The 4,694-nt window shown below is 50.0% G+C and overlaps 1 protein-coding gene across 1 annotated transcript in view; it reads left to right on the top strand.

Moving 5' to 3' along the window:
* Nucleotides 1-4,694, top strand: part of dop1b (DOP1 leucine zipper like protein B) — a 45,437-nt gene that overhangs the window by 12,342 nt on the left and 28,401 nt on the right. The gene's annotated exons all lie outside the window — the stretch shown is intronic.

The following is a 4,694-nucleotide window of genomic DNA, read 5'->3' on the forward strand; positions in this document are numbered from 1 at the left end:
CTGGAGAGGAGGGTCCGTCTGATAGTCGAACCTCGGATTCAGGAGGAGCAATGCGGTTTTCGTCCTGGCCGTGGAACACTGGACCAGCTCTACACTCTCAGCAGGGTCCTGGAGGGTGTGTGGGAGTTTGCCCAACCAGTCTACATGTGCTTTGTGGACTTGGAAAAGGCATTCGACCGCGTCCCTCGGGGGACCCTGTGGGTGGTACTCTGGGAGTATGGGGTACCGGGCCCTTTGATACGGGCTGTTAGGTCCCTGTATGACCAGTGTCAGAGCCTGGTCCGCATCGCCTGGTCCGCATCACCGGCAGTAAGTCGGGCTTGTTCCCGTTGAGAGTTGGACTCCGCCAAGGTTGCCCTTTGTCACCGATTCTGTTCATAACTTTTATGGACAGAATTTCTAGGCGCAGCCAAGGTGTTGAGGGGATCCGTTTTGGTGGCCTTAGGATTGCGTCTCCGCTTTTTGCAGATGATGTGGTCTTATTGGCTTCATCAGATCGTGATCTACAGCTTTCGCTGGAGCGGTTCGCAGCCGAATGCGACGCGGCCGGGATGAAGATCAGTTCCTCCAAATCCGAGGCCATGGTCTTGAGCCAGAAAAGGGTAGAGAACCCTCTCTGGGTCAGGGAGGAGGTCCTACTCCAAGTGGAGGAGTTCAAGTATCTTGGGGTCTTGTTCACTGTAATGAGAGAGCCGAGAGATGGATTTAGCTCAGGGGTGCCCTCTTACATTTTATAATATCTGGACTAGTTGAAGTACATGATATTATACTTAATTTAAACGGATTCTTTCATTTTTCTGGACTAAGTGATATTGTGCTTAGAAGTACTGTGTCGGAGATGGTTTAATCAGTGACATGAGACGTTAATTTTCTTTGACCCATCAAAATGAATGTGGTCATTTATTAACAGAATCAAAATTTAACATCAAAACATTGTACACTTGATTATTCTGATTGAATGCAATAACACAGCTTAATTAATTAGCTTTACAATGAGAAATCATACGGCCATGATTTCTCACTTGCAGCAAAAAACAACAGACATATCTGAAGATATCTGGATTAATTACTGCAGGCTTAGCTTATCTTTTTACTGGCGAGATAGAAGAGATGGAGTAAAGTTTAAGGAGGGAAAGTGGATACTTAGGTTTAACTAAGATAATAAAGAAAAGATGGGGAGTTATCTTGTTTGAAACCAGATAGCACGTTTCCCAGTGATTTCGGCTAGATGTACCCGAGCGTCGACTCTTTACCTTGGTGGGGTTTCAGAGAGGTCTTCTCCTGGCGTCCAGCAAGGCTGAGTCTTTTTACCTCCAGGGATTTATCCACGTCTCATCAACTTGGGATGACGAGGCTGACTGGCCCAGCTTCCAAAATAAACTTCCCCGAAAGATAAGATTAAGTTAAGTGGAATTTCAGCAAACGTGCTGAACTCCTGAGATGTTGAATAGGTCTTTGGCGTAATGACCGGAATCAACACTCCAGACAGGTGTCATCTTTAGAAAATGACCACCGTGGACTTCACCCTTGCAAAGTCGCACTGTCTTCCTTCTCAGCAGAACTCTCTGTTCTCCATGGAACTTCGGTTCATGTCTCCCAGAACTTCGGTTCATCCTCCAGAACTAACTGGAACTAGGAAGTGTCGACTTTTTAAAGAGTTCTGTTTCCGGTCCCTTCTGGGAAGTCCTGATTGGTTGAAAGAACCAACAGGGGTGTGGTTTTAGTGACGTAAGAGGTTACTACAAGTCAGAAAAACAGCGGAGATGTTTAAGAACAGACAGAGAAATGTTTAGGAACGTTCAGAGAAATGTTTTGGCGAAGTGGGAGGAATGACAGACCCACAGGTGCCAGTAGCTTCTTATTTCTGTCTGAGAGGTTTAAAAACATGACAGTTCGTTCCAATAACTTCTTTCTGACTTTCGACCGACATCACTACTTCTCATTTCAGACAGAAGATCAAAATGCATAATTACTTTGTAACAGACATCAACTTGATTTCTACTTTGAATGAGGATTAAAAAATCATTAATACTGTTTCACAGTTGATTTAAAATGAGTAGTTCACTTCAACATTTAAAATGGTTTGAACTAAACACACTTTTGATTATCAAGACATTTGTAAAAATAGTAATGATAATATAAAAAGAGAGTGTTCTTTCAATTGATTAGTTCAGAATACAATTAGAAAGTCTCTGGATGAGCTAATTTGTATTTCTGGATTCAAATCAATGAAATAACAGTTCCTGTCCCATGAAGGTCCTCAGAGGCAGGTTTTGACCTGAGGCTTAGTTCACTACATCACGAATGAGGGAAAAATGGAGCGTGAGATCGATAGGCGGATAGGTGCAGCATCTGCAGTGAAGCGGGCGCTGTACAGGTCTGTCGTGGTGAAGAGAGAGCTGAGTCAAAAGGCGAAGCTCTCAAATTACCGATCGATCTACGTTCCTACCCTCATCTATGGTCACGAGCTTTGGGTTGTGACCGAAAGAATGAGATCTCGGATACAAGCGGCCGAAATGAGTTTTCTCCGCAGGGTGTCTGGGCTCTCCCTTAGAGACAGGGTGAGAAGCTCGATCATCCGGGATGGACTCAAGAGTAGAGCCGCTGCTTCTCCACGTCGAGAGGAGCCAGTTGAGGTGGCTTGGGCATCTGTTTAGGATGCCCTCTGGACGCCTCCATGGTGAGGTGTTCCGGACACGTCCCACCAGAAGGAGGCCCAGAGGAAGACCCAGGACACGCTGGAGGGACTATGTTTCTCAGCTGGCCTGGAACGCCTCAGGATTCCCCCTGGAAGAGCTGGCCCAAGTGGCTGGGGAGAGGGAAGTCTGAGCCTCCCTACTTAAGAGCTGTCGCTTAGTAGGTTTATCCCGTTATGCGGAGCATTTGCACTGAAAAATTTAGTCCACGCCCACCTGCTGTGTGGGCCCCACCCGGTCCGTATAAATTACGTTAAGAGCGGGAAATCGGCTCCCCATTTTTTCTTCAGCGAGCTAATAGCACTGTCAGAAGAACAAAGAAGGAAAATTGTGTAGATGACCAACCTTTGTTAAAGATGCTTGGCCCGGCAGTCGACCTCCGGTCGTCCGGTGAGTTCTCCTCCCAGAGGAGAAGCTGACGAGCAGTCTTATTTCAAGGTAAGCGCCGAGGAATATTTCTCAGTGACAGGTCACTACACGCTGGACAACGCCATCTTGTATTTTTCCTTCTCTCGCCGACCCTCGGAGTGAATCGGATGGTTCCTCCGGGACAGGCGCGTTCAGCTGCAGCCCCCCGCTGCTCATTCCCTCCTGGAGAGCGTAGTGTCGGTGGAGGGGGGCTGAGTGAATGCTCACCCCATCCCACCTCGTTTCGCATCGGTGATCACACTGCTCCCGGCCGACGGCGCCCTCAGGGGTTGCCCGGCGTAACCCAGGAGGCGGCTGACATGAAGGGACCCTTTCTTACGTCCTACACCTTTCCTGCCAGTTCGGATGATCTGGCAGGAAGGTTGTTTACTGGGTTTCATTCCGGCTCACCGTCTTGATCCATATGGCCTCGTGTTCCCAACAGGACGTCCTATGGGCGAGGCCACAGACGGGTTTTTTCCTGGTAGATTGGGGGAGCCGGTCTCCACAGTCCGCACCCATCTCCAGAGCAGGGGTTCACTGAGCGGAAAGTCCCTCCGTGCCCCCTGGAGCCGAGCCTGATGGAGGCTTCATTGGAGCAAGATGTCGAGGTGGACCAGCGTCCCGTGCCTCCGGTTAGCATAACCGAGAAGGTGACACCGCTCTCCAACTGAGCTCACCAGCATGTGTTCCACACGGCCGCAGCGAACAACACGTTACGCTGTTGGCGTACACGTTCAGAGACGGGAAGAGACAGTGGCCCTCTGTCCTTCGGCTCACTTCGCTCTCGTAGCGGCTGCTTGCTAACGACGCTGCCGGCCCCTGCAGTACGCTCCGTCTACAGGGCAGCTGACGTCATCCTCAACCGGTGCGCCTCTTTTGTTGTCTGCCGCCCCGCATCGCAGCCGGAGAACGGGGTCCCAGAGGTTCTCCTGGCTCGTCACTCCACCTTCCTCTCAGGAGAGCTGCAGGAGCTTGTTGGAGGTCCTCTTTTCATCAGCGAGAGATCATTTCAAGATGCTCCACGGCTGCACAACGCCTCCCCAGCTCCGCTATGCCAGCCCCTCCTGTCAGACGTCCCCGGCATCCGGAAGTTCATTTTTTTTCCCGGACTTCGCCAACAGGGGGCCCTCCAGGACAACAAACAGCTCAAAGGAAGGTAACCAGGTGTTGGGTTGCTGGAGGTGTGTTGATGACACTGTGAATAACATCATTTTATGATGAAGTGTCCTTTAGCCAGGCTGTCAGCATGGTTTATCTGACAAGCGGCCCCATCACACACACTCATCACGAATGAGCCTTTTTAAGGTTGTTTTCATTCAATGTCAGCGGTGCCGATACGCGCTCCCGCGGCATGAAAGCGCTCACGCAGCTCTCAGCGCCCGCTGTTCACGTCAACGTTAACGTGAGACCACGGTACGAGCTCAGCAACGTATCTCGCTCTCGGCAGAAGCGACACACGTTTTTTCATTGCAGTGCTGTCAAACGCGCGCTCCCGTGGCCTCAGCAGTTTCACAAGCCTCACAGTGGCTCTGCTCTTTCGTCCTCGAAGAAGGTTTTCTGAATTAATATTGCAGCTCGTGGAATCAC

Source organism: Nematolebias whitei, chromosome 13 (assembly GCF_014905685.2).
Source record: "Nematolebias whitei isolate Nwh7 chromosome 13, NemWhi1, whole genome shotgun sequence".
NCBI classification, from domain to species: Eukaryota; Metazoa; Chordata; class Actinopteri; order Cyprinodontiformes; family Rivulidae; genus Nematolebias; species Nematolebias whitei.